Source organism: Lissotriton vulgaris, chromosome 11, assembly GCF_964263255.1.
Source record: "Lissotriton vulgaris chromosome 11, aLisVul1.2, whole genome shotgun sequence".
NCBI lineage: Eukaryota > Metazoa > Chordata > Amphibia > Caudata > Salamandridae > Lissotriton > Lissotriton vulgaris.
In genome coordinates this window covers 483,197,130-483,213,552 of record NC_141699.1, presented here as the reverse complement: position 1 = coordinate 483,213,552, position 16,423 = coordinate 483,197,130, and the positions used below count along the sequence as shown (strand labels likewise).

The 16,423-nt window shown below is 43.5% G+C and overlaps 12 non-coding genes across 12 annotated transcripts; all 12 read left to right on the top strand.

Moving 5' to 3' along the window:
- The first annotated feature begins 1,720 nt into the window (after positions 1–1,720).
- TRNAS-UGA (transfer RNA serine (anticodon UGA)) lies at positions 1,721–1,802 on the top strand. Its single transcript has one exon. It is a non-coding gene; the product is annotated as a tRNA-Ser (tRNA).
- A 1,795-nt stretch (positions 1,803–3,597) lies between these two features.
- On the top strand, positions 3,598–3,679 carry TRNAS-CGA (transfer RNA serine (anticodon CGA)). Its single transcript has one exon. It is a non-coding gene; the product is annotated as a tRNA-Ser (tRNA).
- A 544-nt stretch (positions 3,680–4,223) lies between these two features.
- TRNAS-CGA (transfer RNA serine (anticodon CGA)) lies at positions 4,224–4,305 on the top strand. Its single transcript has one exon. It is a non-coding gene; the product is annotated as a tRNA-Ser (tRNA).
- A 544-nt stretch (positions 4,306–4,849) lies between these two features.
- On the top strand, positions 4,850–4,931 carry TRNAS-UGA (transfer RNA serine (anticodon UGA)). The gene has a single exon. It is a non-coding gene; the product is annotated as a tRNA-Ser (tRNA).
- A 1,168-nt stretch (positions 4,932–6,099) lies between these two features.
- Positions 6,100–6,181, top strand: TRNAS-UGA (transfer RNA serine (anticodon UGA)). Its single transcript has one exon. It is a non-coding gene; the product is annotated as a tRNA-Ser (tRNA).
- A 2,422-nt stretch (positions 6,182–8,603) lies between these two features.
- Positions 8,604–8,685, top strand: TRNAS-CGA (transfer RNA serine (anticodon CGA)). Its single transcript has one exon. It is a non-coding gene; the product is annotated as a tRNA-Ser (tRNA).
- Positions 8,686–9,856: 1,171 nt separating this feature from the next.
- TRNAS-CGA (transfer RNA serine (anticodon CGA)) lies at positions 9,857–9,938 on the top strand. Its single transcript has one exon. It is a non-coding gene; the product is annotated as a tRNA-Ser (tRNA).
- Positions 9,939–10,482: 544 nt separating this feature from the next.
- TRNAS-CGA (transfer RNA serine (anticodon CGA)) lies at positions 10,483–10,564 on the top strand. The gene has a single exon. It is a non-coding gene; the product is annotated as a tRNA-Ser (tRNA).
- A 1,232-nt stretch (positions 10,565–11,796) lies between these two features.
- TRNAS-CGA (transfer RNA serine (anticodon CGA)) lies at positions 11,797–11,878 on the top strand. Its single transcript has one exon. It is a non-coding gene; the product is annotated as a tRNA-Ser (tRNA).
- Positions 11,879–12,420: 542 nt separating this feature from the next.
- On the top strand, positions 12,421–12,502 carry TRNAS-CGA (transfer RNA serine (anticodon CGA)). Its single transcript has one exon. It is a non-coding gene; the product is annotated as a tRNA-Ser (tRNA).
- Positions 12,503–13,046: 544 nt separating this feature from the next.
- TRNAS-CGA (transfer RNA serine (anticodon CGA)) lies at positions 13,047–13,128 on the top strand. The gene has a single exon. It is a non-coding gene; the product is annotated as a tRNA-Ser (tRNA).
- A 3,046-nt stretch (positions 13,129–16,174) lies between these two features.
- On the top strand, positions 16,175–16,256 carry TRNAS-CGA (transfer RNA serine (anticodon CGA)). Its single transcript has one exon. It is a non-coding gene; the product is annotated as a tRNA-Ser (tRNA).
- Positions 16,257–16,423: the final 167 nt, after the last annotated feature.

The following is a 16,423-nucleotide window of genomic DNA, read 5'->3' as shown; positions in this document are numbered from 1 at the left end:
CAAGTCACAGAGTTAAATGGAAAAAACTCAAACTAGATGTAAACATTGAGACAATTTCCACACCCAGGAATTGTTTTAGAGAGCTGGTGGCTCGGAAGGGTTTGTAGTCTGGACCTGTCCTGCCTGATCTAGACAAGTCATGAAAAGAGTACTTTTTTTATGAAGCGTGTCTTGTTTAGGCTTTTGGACTCTTTCTGAGTACACTTAAGGGCCCGTTGCCACCGCCGTAATATAGGGAAACGAGGATAGAAATGTGCAGTGATTGATTACCGCTCATCAGTGCCCTGTCACTCACGTTGAGTGATGCGTATTGCTATTTTTATTAATTGTATGAAAGCATGCAAAATAAGTGAGGACAACAGGGCACTGCTGGTACGTGCCCGGTCATTCTGTTACTTTATTTTTTATGTCTCGGCCTGACGTGAGTAGTGCATGGCTCGTATACGACAACTGTGACATCATACTCACGCAGCTGCGATGGCCGAGTGGTTAAGGCGTTGGTCTTGAAATCCAATGGGGTTTCCCCGCGTATGTTCGAATCCTGCTTGCAGCGGCATTAGATTTTGCATGAACACCATTTGGTTAAGTTAAGTAAATGTTCACTTCTCATTACGCAATCCTCATCAAGTCACAGAGTTAAACTGCAAAAACTCAAACTAGATGTAAACATTGAGACAATTTCCACACCCAGGAAGTGTTTTAGAGAGCAGGTGGCTCGGAAGGGTTCGTAGTCTGGACCTGTCCTGCCTGATCTAGACAAGTCATGAAAGAGTACTTTTTTTTATGAAGCGTGTCTTGTTTAAGCTTTTGGACTCTTTCTGAGTACACTTAAGGGCCCGTTGCCACCGCCGTAATATAGGGAAACGAGGATAGAAATGTGCAGTGATTGATTACCGCTCATCGGTGCCCTGTCACTCACTTTGAGTGATGCATGTTGCTATTTTTATTAATTGTATGAAAGCATGCAAAATAAGTGAGGACAACAGGGCACGGCTGGTACGTGCCCCGTCCTTCTGTTACTTTATTTTTTATGTCTCGGCCTGACGTGAGTAGTGCATGGCTCGTATACGACAACTGTGACATCATACTCACGCAGCTGCGATGGCCGTGTGGTTAAGGCGTTTGACTTGAAATCCAATGGGGTTTCCCCGCGTAGGTTCGAATCCTGCTTGCAGCGTCATGAGATTTTGCATGAACACCATTTGGTTTAGTTAAGTAAATGTTTACTTCTTGTTACGCAATCCTCATCAAGTCACAGAGTTAAACCGCAAAAACTCAAACTAGATGTCAACATTGAAATAATTTCCACACCTAGGAAGTGTTTTAGAGAGCAGGTGGCTCGGAAGGGTTTGTAGTCTGGACCTATCCTGCCTGATCTAGACAAGTTACGAAATGAGTAATTTTTTTTATGAAGCGTATCTTGTTTAGGCTTTTGGACTCTTTCTGAGTACACTTAAGGGCCCGTTGCCACCGCCGTAATATATGGAAACGAGGGTAGAAATGTGCAGTGATTGATTACCGCTCATCTGTGCCCTGTCACTCATTTTGGGTGATGCATATTGCTATTTTTATTAATTGTATGAAAGTATGCGAAATAAGTGAGGACAACAGGGCACTGCTGGTATGTGCCCCGTCCTTCCATTACTTTATTTTTTAGGTCTCGACCTGACATGAGTAGCGCATGGCTCGTATACGACAACCGTGACATCATACTCACGCAGCTGCGATGGCCGAGTGGTTAAGGCGTTGGACTTGAAATCCAATGGGGTTTCCCCATGTAGGTTCGAATCCTGCTTGCAGCGGCATGCGATTTTGCATGAACACCATTTAGTTTAGTTAAGGAAATGTTCACTTCTCGTTACGTAATCCTCATCAAGTCACAAAGTTAAATGGCAAAAACTCAAACTAGATGTAAACATTGAAACAATTTCCACACCCAGGAAGTGTTTTGGAGAGCAGGTGGCTCGGAAGGGTTCGTAGTCTGGACCTGTCCTGCCTGATCTAGACAAGTCATGAAAAGAGTACTTTTTTTTATGAAGCGTGTCTTGTTTAAGCTTTTGGTCTCTTTCTGAGTACACTTAAGGGCCCGTTGCCACCGCCGTAATTTAGGGAAACGAGGATAGAAATGTGCAGTGATTGATTACCGCTCATCGGTGCCCTGTCACTCACTTTGAGTGATGCGTATTGCTATTTTTATTAATTGTATGAAAGCATGCAAAATAAGTGAGGACAACAGGGCAATGCTGGTACGTGCCCCGTCCTTCTGTTACTTTATTTTTTATGTTTTGGCCTGACGTGAGTAGTGCATGGCTCGTATACGACAACTGTAACATCATACTCACGCAGCTGCGATGGCCGAGTGGTTAAGGCGTTGGACTTGAAATCAAATGGGGTTTCCCCGCGTAGGTTCGAATTCTGCTTGCAGCGTCATGAGATTTTGCATGAACACCATTTGGTTTAGTTAAGTAAATGTTTACTTCTTGTTACGCAATCCTCATCAAGTCACAGAGTTAAAGGGCAAAAACTCAAACTAGATGTAAACATTGAGACAATTTCCACACCCAGGAAGTGTTTTAGAGAGCAGGTGCCTCGGAAGGGTTCGTAGTCTGGACCTGTCCTGCATGATCTAGACAAGTCACGAAAAGAGTAATTAATTTTTTTTATGAAGCGTGTCTTGTTTAGGCTTTTGGACTCTTTCTTAGTACACTTAAGGGCCCGTTACCACTGCCGTAATATAGGGAAAAGAGGGTAGAAATGCACAATGATTGATTACCACTCATCTGTGCCCTTTCACTCACTTTGAGTGATGCATGTTGCTATTTTTATTAATTGTATGAAAGCATGCAAAATAAGTGAGGACAACAGGGCACTGCTGGTACGTGCCCCGTCCTTCTGTTACTTTATTTTTTGGTCTCGGCCTGACATGAGCAGAGTATGGCTCGTATACGACAACAGTGACATCATACTCATGCAGCTGCGATGGCCGAGTGGTTAAGGCGTTGGACTCTAAATCCAATGGGGTTTCCCTGTGCAGGTTCGAATCCTGCTTGCAGCGTAGTGTGATTTTGCATGAACACCATTTGGTTTAGTTAAGGAAATGTTCACTTCTCGTTCGCAATCCTCATCAAGTCACAGAGTTAAATGGAAAAAACTCAAACTAGATGTAAACATTGAGACAATTTCCACACCCAGGAAGTGTTTTAGAGAGCTGGTGGCTCGGAAGGGTTTGTAGTCTGGACCTGTCCTGCCTGATCTAGACAAGTCATGAAAAGAGTACTTTTTTTTATGATGCATGTCTTGTTTAGGCTTTTGGACTCTTTCTTAGTACACTTAAGGGCCCGCTACCACCGCCGTAATATAGGGAAAAGTGGGTAGAAACATGCAGTGATTGATTACCACTCATCTGTGCCCTTTCACTCACTTTGAGTGATGCATGTTGCTATTTTTATTAATTGTATGAAAGCATGCAAAATAAGTGAGGACAACAGGGCACTGCTGGTACGTGCCCCGTCCTTCCGTTACTTTATTTTTTTGGTCTCCGCCTGACATGAGCAGAGCATGGCTCGTATACGACAACAGTGACATCATACTCATGCAGCTGCGATGGCCGAGTGGTTAAGGCGTTGGACTCGAAATCCAATGGGGTTTCCCTGCGCAGGTTCGAATCCTGCTTGCAGCGTAGTGTGCTTTTGCATGAACACCATTTGGTATAGTTAAGTAAATGTTCACTTCTCATTACCCAATCCTCATCAAGTCACAGAGTTAAACTGCAAAAACTCAAACTAGATGTAAACATTGACACAATTTCCACACCCAGGAAGTGTTTTAGAGAGCTGGTGGCTCAGAAGGGTTTGTAGTCTGGACCTGTCCTGCCTGATCTAGACAAGTCATGAAAAGAGTACTTTTTTTTTATGAAGCATGTCTTGTTTAGGCTTTTGGACTCTTTCTTAGTACACTTAAGGGCCCGTTACCACCGCCGTAATATAGGGAAAAGTGGGTAGAAACATGCAGTGATTGATTACCACTCATCTGTGCCCTTTCACTCACTTTGAGTGATGCATGTTGCTATTTTTAATAATTGTATGAAAGCATGCAAAATAAGTGAGGACATCAGGGCACTGCTGGTACGTGCCCCGTCCTTCCGTTACTTTATTTTTTTGGTCTCGGCCTGACATGAGCAGAGCTTGGCTCGTATACGACAACAGTGACATCATACTCATGCAGCTGTGATGGCCGAGTGGTTAAGGTGTTGGACTCGAAATCCAATGGGGTTTCCCTGCGCAGGCTCGAATCCTGCTTGCAGCGTAGTGTGATTTTGCATGAATACCATTTGGTTTAGTTAAGGAAATGTTCACTTCTCATTACGCAATCCTCATCAAGTCACAAAGTTAAATGGCAAAAACTCAAACTAGATGTAAACATTGAAACAATTTCCACACCTAGGAAGTGTTTTAGAGAGCTGGTGGCTCGGAAGGGTTTGTAGTCTGGACCTATCCTGCCTGATCTAGACAAGTTACGAAATGAGTAATTTTTTTTTATGAAGCGTGTCTTGTTTAAGCTTTTGGACTCTTTCTGAGTACACTTAAGGGCCCGTTGCCACCGCCGTAATATAGGGAAACGAGGATAGAAATGTGCAGTGATTGATTACCGCTCATCAGTGCCCTGTCACTCACGTTGAGTGATGCGTATTGCTATTTTTATTAATTGTATGAAAGAATGCAAAATAAGTGAGGACAACAGGGCACTGCTGGTACGTGCCCCGTCCTTCTGTTACTTTATTTTTTATGTCTCGGCCTGACGTGAGTAGTGCATGGCTCGTATACGACAACTGTGACATCATACTCACGCAGCTGCGATGGCCGAGTGGTTAAGGCGTTGGTCTTGAAATCCAATGGGGTTTCCCCGCGTAGGTTCGAATCCTGCTTGCAGCGGCATTAGATTTTGCATGAACACCATTTGGTTAAGTTAAGTAAATGTTCACTTCTCATTACGCAATCCTCATCAAGTCACAGAGTTAAACTGCAAAAACTCAAACTAGATGTAAACATTGAGACAATTTCCACACCCAGGAAGTGTTTTAGAGAGCAGGTGGCTCGGAAGGGTTCGTAGTCTGGACCTGTCCTGCCTGATCTAGACAAGTCATGAAAAGAGTACTTTTTTTTATGAAGCGTGTCTTGTTTAAGCTTTTGGACTCTTTCTGAGTACACTTAAGGGCCCGTTGCCACCGCCGTAATATAGGGAAACGAGGATAGAAATGTGCAGTGATTGATTACCGCTCATCGGTGCCCTGTCACTCACTTTGAGTGATGCATGTTGCTATTTTTATTAATTGTATGAAAGCATGCAAAATAAGTGAGGACAACAGGGCACGGCTGGTACGTGCCCCGTCCTTCTGTTACTTTATTTTTTATGTCTCAGCCTGACGTGAGTAGTGCATGGCTCGTATACGACAACTGTGACATCATACTCACGCAGCTGCGATGGCCGTGTGGTTAAGGCGTTTGACTTGAAATCCAATGGGGTTTCCCCGCGTAGGTTCGAATCCTGCTTGCAGCGTCATGAGATTTTGCATGAACACCATTTGGTTTAGTTAAGTAAATGTTTACTTCTTGTTACGCAATCCTCATCAAGTCACAGAGTTAAACCGCAAAAACTCAAACTAGATGTCAACATTGAAATAATTTCCACACCTAGGAAGTGTTTTAGAGAGCAGGTGGCTCGGAAGGGTTTGTAGTCTGGACCTATCCTGCCTGATCTAGACAAGTTACGAAATGAGTAATTTTTTTTATGAAGCGTATCTTGTTTAGGCTTTTGGACTCTTTCTGAGTACACTTAAGGGCCCGTTGCCACCGCCGTAATATATGGAAACGAGGGTAGAAATGTGCAGTGATTGATTACCGCTCATCTGTGCTCTGTCACTCATTTTGGGTGATGCATATTGCTATTTTTATTAATTGTATGAAAGTATGCGAAATAAGTGAGGACAACAGGGCACTGCTGGTATGTGCCCCGTCCTTCCATTACTTTATTTTTTAGGTCTCGACCTGACATGAGTAGCGCATGGCTCGTATACGACAACCGTGACATCATACTCACGCAGCTGCGATGGCCGAGTGGTTAAGGCGTTGGACTTGAAATCCAATGGGGTTTCCCCATGTAGGTTCGAATCCTGCTTGCAGCGGCATGAGATTTTGCATGAACACCATTTAGTTTAGTTAAGGAAATGTTCACTTCTCGTTACGCAATCCTCATCAAGTCACAAAGTTAAATGGCAAAAACTCAAACTAGATGTAAACATTGAAACAATTTCCACACCCAGGAAGTGTTTTGGAGAGCAGGTGGCTCGGAAGGGTTCGTAGTCTGGACCTGTCCTGCCTGATCTAGACAAGTCATGAAAAGAGTACTTTTTTTATGATGCATGTCTTGTTTAGGCTTTTGGACTCTTTCTTAGTACACTTAAGGGCCCGTTACCACCGCCGTAATATAGGGAAAAGTGGGTAGAAACATGCAGCGATTGATTACCACTCATCTGTGCCCTTTCACTCACTTTGAGTGATGCATGTTGCTATTTTTATTAATTGTATGAAAGCATGCAAAATAAGTGAGGACAACAGGGCACTGCTGGTATGTGCCCCGTCCTTCCATTACTTTATTTTTTAGGTCTCGACCTGACATGAGTAGCGCATGGCTCGTATACGACAACCGTGACATCATACTCACGCAGCTGCGATGGCTGAGTGGTTAAGGCGTTGTACTTGAAATCCAATTGGGTTTCCCCATGTAGGTTCGAATCCTGCTTGCAGCGGCATGAGATTTTGCATGAACACCATTTGGTTTAGTTAAGGAAATGTTCACTTCTCGTTACGCAATCCTCATCAAGTCACAAAGTTAAATGGCAAAAACTCAAACTAGATGTAAACATTGAAACAATTTCCACACCCATGAAGTGTTTTAGAGAGCAGGTGGCTCGGAAGGGTTCGTAGTCTGGACCTGTCCTGCCTGATCTAGACAAGTCATGAAAAGAGTACTTTTTTTTATGAATCGTGTCTTGTTTAAGCTTTTGGACTCTTTCTGAGTACACTTAAGGGCCCGTTGCCACCGCCGTAATATAGGGAAACGAGGATAGAAATGTGCAGTGATTGATTACCGCCCATCGGTGCCCTGTCACTCACTTTGAGTGATGCGTATTGCTATTTTTATTAATTGTATGAAAGCATGCAAAATAAGTGAGGACAACAGGGCACTGCTGGTACGTGCCCCGTCCTTCTGTTACTTTATTTTTTATGTTTTGGCCTGACGTGAGTAGTGCATGGCTCGTATAAGACAACTGTGACATCATACTCACGCAGCTGCGATGGCCGAGTGGTTAAGGCGTTGCACTTGAAATCAAATGGGGATTCCCCGCGTAGGTTTGAATTCTGCTTGCAGCTTCATGAGATTTTGCATGAACACCATTTGGTTTAGTTAAGTAAATGTTTACTTCTTGTTACGCAATCCTCATCAAGTCACAGAGTTAAACGGCAAAAACTCAAACTAGATGTAAACATTGAGACAATTTCCACACCCAGGAAGTGTTTTAGGTAGCAGGTGCCTCGGAAGGGTTTGTAGTCTGGACCTGTCCTGCATGATCTAGACAAGTCACGAAAAGAGTAATTAATTTTTTTTATGAAGCGTGTCTTGTTTAGGCTTTTGGACTCTTTCTTAGTACACTTAAGGGCCCGTTACCACCGCCGTAATATAGGGAAAAGAGGGTAGAAATGCACAATGATTGATTACCACTCATCTGTGCCCTTTCACTCACTTTGAGTGATGCATGTTGCTATTTTTATTAATTGTATGAAAGCATGCAAAATAAGTGAGGACAACAGGGCACTGCTGGTACGTGCCCCGTCCTTCTGTTACTTTATTTTTTGGTCTCGGCCTGACATGAGCAGAGTATGGCTCATATACGACAACAGTGACATCATACTCATGCAGCTGCGATGGCTGAGTGGTTAAGGCTTTGGACTCTAAATCCAATGGGGTTTCCCTGCGCAGGTTCGAATCCTGCTTGCAGCGTAGTGTGATTTTGCATGAACACCATTTGGTTTAGTTAAGGAAATGTTCACTTCTCGTTCGCAATCCTCATCAAGTCACAGAGTTAAATGGAAAAAACTCAAACTAGATGTAAACATTGAGACAATTTCCACACCCAGGAAGTGTTTTAGAGAGCTGGTGGCTCGGAAGGGTTTGTAGTCTGGACCTGTCCTGCCTGATCTAGACAAGTCACGAAAAGAGTAATTATTTTTTTTATGAAGCGTGTCTTGTTTAGGCTTTTGGACTCTTTCTTAGTACACTTAAGGGCCCGTTACCACCACCGTAATATAGGGAAAAGAGGGTAGAAATGCGCAGTGATTGATTACCGCTCATCTGTGCCCTGTCACTCACTTTCAGTGATGCTTGTTGCTATTTTTATTAATTGTATGAAAGCATTCAAAATAAGTGGGGGATACAGGGCACTGCTGGTACGTGCCCCGTCCTGCTGTTACTTTAGTTTTTAGGTCTCGGCCTGACGTGAGCAGCGTATGGCTCGTATACGACAACAGTGACATCATACTCATACAGCTGCGATGGCCGAGTGGTTAAGGCGTTGGACTCGAAATCCAATGGGGTTTCCCTGCGCAGGTTCGAATCCTGCTTGCAGCGTAGTGTGATTTTGCATGAACACCATTTGGTTTAGTTAAGTAAATGTTCACTTCTCGTTACGCAGTCCTCATCAAGTCACAGAGTTAAATGGAAAAAACTCAAACTAGATGTAAACATTGAGACAATTTCCACAACCAGGAAGTGTTTTAGAGAGCTGGTGGCTCAGAAGGGTTTGTTGTCTGGACCTGTCCTGCCTGATCTAGACAAGTCACGAAAAGAGTAATTATTTTTTTTTATGAAGCATGTCTTATTTAGGCTTTTGGACTCTTTCTTAGTACACTTAAGGGCCCGTTACCACCGCCGTAATATAGGGAAAAGTGGGTAGAAACATGCAGTGATTGATTACCACTCATCTGTGCCCTTTCACTCACTTTGAGTGATGCATGTTGCTATTTCTATTAATTGTATGAAAGCATGCAAAATAAGTGAGGACAACAGGGCACTGCTGGTACGTGCCCCGTCCTTCTGTTACTTTATTTTTTGGTCTCGGCCTGACATGAGCAGAGTATGGCTCGTATACGACAACAGTGACATCATACTCATGCAGCTGCGATGGCCGAGTGGTTAAGGCGTTGGACTCTAAATCCAATGGGGTTTCCCTGCGCAGGTTCGAATCCTGCTTGCAGCGTAGTGTGATTTTGCATGAACACCATTTGGTTTAGTTAAGGAAATGTTCACTTCTCGTTCGCAATCCTCATCAAGTCACAGAGTTAAATGGAAAAAACTCAAACTAGATGTAAACATTGAGACAATTTCCACACCCAGGAAGTGTTTTAGAGAGCTGGTGGCTCGGAAGGGTTTGTAGTCTGGACCTGTCCTGCCTGATCTAGACAAGTCATGAAAAGAGTACTTTTTTTTTATGATGCATGTCTTGTTTAGGCTTTTGGACTCTTTCTTAGTACACTTAAGGGCCCGTTACCACCGCCGTAATATAGGGAAAAGTGGGTAGAAACATGCAGTGATTGATTACCACTCATCTGTGCCCTTTCACTCACTTTGAGTGATGCATGTTGCTATTTTTATTAATTGTATGAAAGCATGCAAAATAAGTGAGGACAACAGGGCACTGCTGGTACGTGCCCCGTCCTTCCGTTACTTTATTTTTTTGGTCTCCGCCTGACATGAGCAGAGCATGGCTCGTATACGACAACAGTGACATCATACTCATGCAGCTGCGATGGCCGAGTGGTTAAGGCGTTGGACTCGAAATCCAATGGGGTTTCCTTGCGCAGGTTCGAATCCTGCTTGCAGCGTAGTGTGATTTTGCATGAACACCATTTGGTATAGTTAAGTAAATGTTCACTTCTCATTACCCAATCCTCATCAAGTCACAGAGTTAAACTGCAAAAACTCAAACTAGATGTAAACATTGAGACAATTTCCACACTCAGGAAGTGTTTTAGAGAGCAGGTGGCTCGGAAGGGTTCGTAGTCTGGACCTGTCCTGCCTGATCTAGACAAGTCATGAAAAGAGTACTTTTTTTTTATGAAGCGTGTCTTGTTTAAGCTTTTGGACTCTTTCTGAGTACACTTAAGGGCCCGTTGCCACCGCCGTAATATAGGGAAACAAGGATAGAAATGTGCAGTGATTGATTACCGCTCATCGGTGCCCTGTCACTCACTTTGAGTGATGCGTATTGCTATTTTTATTAATTGTATGAAAGCATGCAAAATAAGTGAGGACAACAGGGCACTGCTGGTACATGCCCCGTCCTTCTGTTACTTTATTTTTTATGTCTCGGCCTGACGTGAGTAGTGCATGGCTCGTATACGACAACTGTGACATCATACTCACGCAGCTGCGATGGCCGAGTGGTTAAGGCGTTGGATTCGAAATCCAATGGGGTTTCCCTGTGCAGGTTCGAATCCTGCTTGCAGCGTAGTGTGATTTTGCATGAACACCATTTGGTTTAGTTAAGTAAATGTTCACTTCTTGTTACGCAATCCTCATCAAGTCACAAAGTTAAATGGCAAAAACTCAAACTAGATGTAAACATTGAAACAATTTCCACACCTATGAAGTGTTTTAGAGAGCAGGTGGCTCGGAAGGGTTTGTAGTCTGGACCTATCCTGCCTGATCTAGACAAGTTACGAAATGAGTAATTTTTTTTTATGAAGCGTGTCTTGTTTAAGCTTTTGGACTCTTTCTGAGTACACTTAAGGGCCCGTTGCCACCGCCGTAATATAGGGAAACGAGGATAGAAATGTGCAGTGATTGATTACCGCCCATCAGTGCCCTGTCACTCACGTTGAGTGATGCGTATTGCTATTTTTATTAATTGTATGAAAGCATGCAAAATAAGTGAGGACAACAGGGCACTGCTGGTACGTGCCCTGTCCTTCTGTTGCTTTATTTTTTATGTCTCGGCCTGGCGTGAGTAGTGCATGGCTCGTATACGACAACTGTGACATCATACTCACGCAGCTGCGATGGCCGAGTGGTTAAGGCGTTGGTCTTGAAATCCAATGGGGTTTCACTGCGCAGGCTCGAATCCTGCTTGCAGCGTAGTGTGATTTTGCATGAACACCATTTGGTTTAGTTAAGGAAATGTTCACTTCTCGTTACGCAATCCTCATCAAGTCACAAAGTTAAATGGCAAAAACTCAAACTAGATGTAAACGGCACGCAATCCTCATCAAGTCACAGAGTTAAACGGCAAAAACTCAAACTAGATGTAAACATTGAGACAATTTCCACACCCAGGAAGTGTTTTAGAGAGCAGGTGCCTCGGAAGGGTTCGTAGTCTGGACCTGTCCTGCATGATCTAGACAAGTCACGAAAAGAGTAATTAATTTTTTTTATGAAGCGTGTCTTGTTTAGGCTTTTGGACTCTTTCTTAGTACACTTAAGGGCCCGTTACCACCGCCGTAATATAGGGAAAAGAGGGTAGAAATGCTCAATGATTGATTAAAACTCATCTGTGCCCTTTCACTCACTTTGAGTGATGCATGTTGCTATTTTTATTAATTGTATGAAAGCATGCAAAATAAGTGAGGACAACAGGGCACTGCTGGTACGTGCCCCGTCCTTCTGTTACTTTATTTTTTGGTCTCGGCCTGACATGAGCAGAGTATGGCTCGTATACGACAACAGTGACATCATACTCATGCAGCTGCGATGGCCGAGTGGTTAAGGCGTTGGACTCGAAATCCAAAGGGGTTTCCTTGCGCAGGTTTGAATCCTGCTTGCAGCGTAGTGTGATTTTGCATGAACACCATTTGGTTTAGTTAAGGAAATGTTCACTTCTCGTTCGCAATCCTCATCAAGTCACAGAGTTAAATGGAAAAAACTCAAACTAGATGTAAACATTGAGACAATTTCCACACCCAGGAATTGTTTTAGAGAGCTGGTGGCTCGGAAGGGTTTGTAGTCTGGACATGTCCTGCCTGATCTAGACAAGTCATGAAAAGAGTACTTTTTTTATGATGCATGTCTTGTTTAGGCTTTTGGACTCTTTCTTAGTACACTTAAGGGCCCGTTACCACCGCCGTAATATAGGGAAAAGTGGGTAGAAACATGCAGTGATTGATTACCACTCATCTGTGCCCTTTCACTCACTTTGAGTGATGCATGTTGCTATTTTTATTAATTGTATTAAAGCATGCAAAATAAGTGAGGACAACAGGGCACTGCTGGTACGTGCCCCGTCCTTCTGTTACTTTATTTTTTGGTCTCGGCCTGACATGAGCAGAGTATGGCTCGTATATACGACAACAGTGACATCATACTCATGCAGCTGCGATGGCCGAGTGGTTAAGGCGTTGGACTCGAAATCCAATGGGGTTTCCCTGCGCAGGTTCGAATCCTGCTTGCAGCGTAGTGTGATTTTGCATGAACACCATTTGGTTTAGTTAAGTAAATGTTCACTTCTCATTACGCAATCCTCATCAAGTCACAGAGTTAAACTGCAAAAACTCAAACTAGATGTAAACATTGAGACAATTTCCACACTCAGGAAGTGTTTTAGAGAGCAGGTGGCTCGGAAGGGTTCGTAATCTGGACCTGTCCTGCCTGATCTAGACAAGTCATGAAAAGAGTACTTTTTTTTTATGAAGCGTGTCTTGTTTAAGCTTTTGGACTCTTTCTGAGTACACTTAAGGGCCCGTTGCCACCGCCGTAATATAGGGAAACGAGGATAGAAATGTGCAGTGATTGATTACCGCTCATCGGTGCCCTGTCACTCACTTTGAGTGATGCGTATTGCTATTTTTATTAATTGTATGAAAGCATGCAAAATAAGTGAGGACAACAGGGCACTGCTGGTACGTGCCCCGTCCTTCCGTTACTTTATTTTTTTGGTCTCGGCCTGACATGAGCAGAGCATGGCTCGTATACGACAACAGTGACATCATACTCATGCAGCTGTGATGGCCGAGTGGTTAAGGCGTTGGACTCGAAATCCAATGGGGTTTCCCTGCGCAGGCTCGAATCCTGCTTGCAGCGTAGTGTGATTTTGCATGAATACCATTTGGTTTAGTTAAGGAAATGTTCACTTCTCGTTACGCAATCCTCATCAAGTCACAAAGTTAAATGGCAAAAACTCAAACTAGATGTAAACATTGAAACAATTTCCACACCTAGGAAGTGTTTTAGAGAGCAGGTGGCTCGGAAGGGTTTGTAGTCTGGACCTATCCTGCCTGATCTAGACAAGTTACGAAATGAGTAATTTTTTTTTATGAAGCGTGTCTTGTTTAAGCTTTTGGACTCTTTCTGAGTACACTTAAGGGCCCGTTGCCACCGCCGTAATATAGGGAAACGAGGATAGAAATGTGCAGTGATTGATTACCGCTCATCAGTGCCCTGTCACTCACGTTGAGTGATGCGTATTGCTATTTTTATTAATTGTATGAAAGCATGCAAAATAAGTGAGGACAACAGGGCACTGCTGGTACGTGCCCCGTCATTCTGTTACTTTATTTTTTATGTCTCGGCCTGACGTGAGTAGTGCATGGCTCGTATACGACAACTGTGACATCATACTCACGCAGCTGCGATGGCCGAGTGGTTAAGGCGTTGGTCTTGAAATCCAATGGGGTTTCCCCGCGTATGTTCGAATCCTGCTTGCAGCGGCATTAGATTTTGCATGAACACCATTTGGTTAAGTTAAGTAAATGTTCACTTCTCATTACGCAATCCTCATCAAGTCACAGAGTTAAACTGCAAAAACTCAAACTAGATGTAAACATTGAGACAATTTCCACACCCAGGAAGTGTTTTAGAGAGCAGGTGGCTCGGAAGGGTTTGTAGTCTGGACCTATCCTGCCTGATCTAGACAAGTTACGAAATGAGTAATTTTTTTTATGAAGCGTATCTTGTTTAGGCTTTTGGACACTTTCTGAGTACACTTAAGGGCCCGTTGCCACCGCCGTAATATATGGAAACGAGGGTAGAAATGTGCAGTGATTGATTACCGCTCATCTGTGCCCTGTCACTCATTTTGGGTGATGCATATTGCTATTTTTATTAATTGTATGAAAGTATGCGAAATAAGTGAGGACAACAGGGCACTGCTGGTATGTGCCCCGTCCTTCCATTACTTTATTTTTTAGGTCTCGACCTGACATGAGTAGCGCATGGCTCGTATACGACAACCGTGACATCATACTCACGCAGCTGCGATGGGCGAGTGGTTAAGGCGTTGGACTTGAAATCCAATGGGGTTTCCCCATGTAGGTTCGAATCCTGCTTGCAGCGGCATGCGATTTTGCATGAACACCATTTAGTTTAGTTAAGGAAATGTTCACTTCTCGTTACGCAATCCTCATCAAGTCACAAAGTTAAATGGCAAAAACTCAAACTAGATGTAAACATTGAAACAATTTCCACACCCAGGAAGTGTTTTGGAGAGCAGGTGGCTCGGAAGGGTTCGTAGTCTGGACCTGTCCTGCCTGATCTAGACAAGTCATGAAAAGAGTACTTTTTTTTATGAAGCGTGTCTTGTTTAAGCTTTTGGTCTCTTTCTGAGTACACTTAAGGGCCCGTTGCCACCGCCGTAATTTAGGGAAACGAGGATAGAAATGTGCAGTGATTGATTACCGCTCATCGGTGCCCTGTCACTCACTTTGAGTGATGCGTATTGCTATTTTTATTAATTGTATGAAAGCATGCAAAATAAGTGAGGACAACAGGGCAATGCAGGTACGTGCCCCGTCCTTCTGTTACTTTATTTTTTATGTTTTGGCCTGACGTGAGTAGTGCATGGCTCGTATACGACAACTGTAACATCATACTCACGCAGCTGCGATGGCCGAGTGGTTAAGGCGTTGGACTTGAAATCAAATGGGGTTTCCCCGCGTAGGTTCGAATTCTGCTTGCAGCGTCATGAGATTTTGCATGAACACCATTTGGTTTAGTTAAGTAAATGTTTACTTCTTGTTACGCAATCCTCATCAAGTCACAGAGTTAAAGGGCAAAAACTCAAACTAGATGTAAACATTGAGACAATTTCCACACCCAGGAAGTGTTTTAGAGAGCAGGTGCCTCGGAAGGGTTCGTAGTCTGGACCTGTCCTGCATGATCTAGACAAGTCACGAAAAGAGTAATTAATTTTTTTTATGAAGCGTGTCTTGTTTAGGCTTTTGGACTCTTTCTTAGTACACTTAAGGGCCCGTTACCACCGCCGTAATATAGGGAAAAGAGGGTAGAAATGCACAATGATTGATTACCACTCATCTGTGCCCTTTCACTCACTTTGAGTGATGCATGTTGCTATTTTTATTAATTGTATGAAAGCATGCAAAATAAGTGAGGACAACAGGGCACTGCTGGTACGTGCCCCGTCCTTCTGTTACTTTATTTTTTGGTCTCGGCCTGACATGAGCAGAGTATGGCTCGTATACGACAACAGTGACATCATACTCATGCAGCTGCGATGGCCGAGTGGTTAAGGCGTTGGACTCTAAATCCAATGGGGTTTCCCTGTGCAGGTTCGAATCCTGCTTGCAGCGTAGTGTGATTTTGCATGAACACCATTTGGTTTAGTTAAGGAAATGTTCACTTCTCGTTCGCAATCCTCATCAAGTCACAGAGTTAAATGGAAAAAACTCAAACTAGATGTAAACATTGAGACAATTTCCACACCCAGGAAGTGTTTTAGAGAGCTGGTGGCTCGGAAGGGTTTGTAGTCTGGACCTGTCCTGCCTGATCTAGACAAGTCATGAAAAGAGTACTTTTTTTTATGATGCATGTCTTGTTTAGGCTTTTGGACTCTTTCTTAGTACACTTAAGGGCCCGCTACCACCGCCGTAATATAGGGAAAAGTGGGTAGAAACATGCAGTGATTGATTACCACTCATCTGTGCCCTTTCACTCACTTTGAGTGATGCATGTTGCTATTTTTATTAATTGTATGAAAGCATGCAAAATAAGTGAGGACAACAGGGCACTGCTGGTACGTGCCCCGTCCTTCCGTTACTTTATTTTTTTGGTCTCCGCCTGACATGAGCAGAGCATGGCTCGTATACGACAACAGTGACATCATACTCATGCAGCTGCGATGGCCGAGTGGTTAAGGCGTTGGACTCGAAATCCAATGGGGTTTCCCTGCGCAGGTTCGAATCCTGCTTGCAGCGTAGTGTGATTTTGCATGAACACCATTTGGTATAGTTAAGTAAATGTTCACTTCTCATTACCCAATCCTCATCAAGTCACAGAGTTAAACTGCAAAAACTCAAACTAGATGTAAACATTGACACAATTTCCACACCCAGGAAGTGTTTTAGAGAGCTGGTGGCTCGGA